Raw genomic sequence first — 940 nt, forward strand, 5'->3', positions numbered from 1 at the left:
TAACACTGCTCAGCTCCAGCTCTCGCTGCTGCTCTGGGGCTGGAGCTGAGGGGAAGGGTCACTGCTTCCTTTGCCCTGGGAAGCCAAGTTGGGGGGACCCAAAAGGAGTGGAGAAGACACGAGTGGGGTGGAATTCTGCCTCTCTCTGTCCTGTGTGTGGCTGTGCAAGGGGCAAAGAGCACAGGGAACAGTTAGAGCAGTGAGTGTGGGAATCTGAGGCTGAAGTGGCACCTTGGGCATGTGGGTCAGAGCAGCCTCATGGTGTGTTTGCAGCTTCCACTGGGACTGATGTGTGTCAATAGGTACTGGGTTAGTGGCTATTAAAAAGTAGGTACTGAATGGATACTAGCTTAAATTAGTGGCTCAGATCGCTGAGTTTAAAGCTGAGACAGAGAATTTACGATTGATTTTCACTTGCTTTAGCCTTCAGACATGCTCTGTCCTCTCTGTGGTTTCCCTGCACCTTCAGTTTGATTTTTGCTCTCTGGGTAACAGTTTGCTCATGTATCTGTGCCAGTGCCTCCTCCTGGACTAACCTCCCTGTCTCTTCCCCCAGCACAGGGTGCAGTCTCACCTGTGCAGGTGAGCCCTGAGCAGCCCCTGGGGGGAACCAGACAGGAGCTGTGCCCAGTGATCTGTCCCAGGAGGGGAACCAGAGCTCACAGAAGTCACAGCTTTCTCCACATCCCTCGTTTTCCTGGCAGGGGGAAAAGTCACTCTCCAACCCTTTGTGCTGCAGCTGCAACTGCCTCCCCGTGCTAGTCCTTTCTCCCACAGTGGATTCCTCAGTGTTTCACTGTGGGTTTCCTGCTGGAGGAGTCTGGCAGAAGGGTTTGGATCCCTTAGTGGCCTGTTAATGTTGTTGGCAGCTCAGATCTGTTCCCAGGGTTGAGCTTTTGCAAGGCAGTTTGGGCACTTGGCTGCTCTCAGAGTGCTCTGA

At 53.5% G+C, this 940-nt stretch overlaps 1 protein-coding gene across 1 annotated transcript in view; it reads left to right on the forward strand.

Moving 5' to 3' along the window:
* Positions 1–940, forward strand: part of ANKK1 (ankyrin repeat and kinase domain containing 1) — a 6,131-nt gene that overhangs the window by 179 nt on the left and 5,012 nt on the right. The gene's annotated exons all lie outside the window — the stretch shown is intronic.

This window comes from Acanthisitta chloris, unplaced genomic scaffold (assembly GCF_000695815.1).
Source record: "Acanthisitta chloris isolate BGI_N310 unplaced genomic scaffold, ASM69581v1 scaffold4686, whole genome shotgun sequence".
Classification (NCBI taxonomy): Eukaryota; Metazoa; Chordata; class Aves; order Passeriformes; family Acanthisittidae; genus Acanthisitta; species Acanthisitta chloris.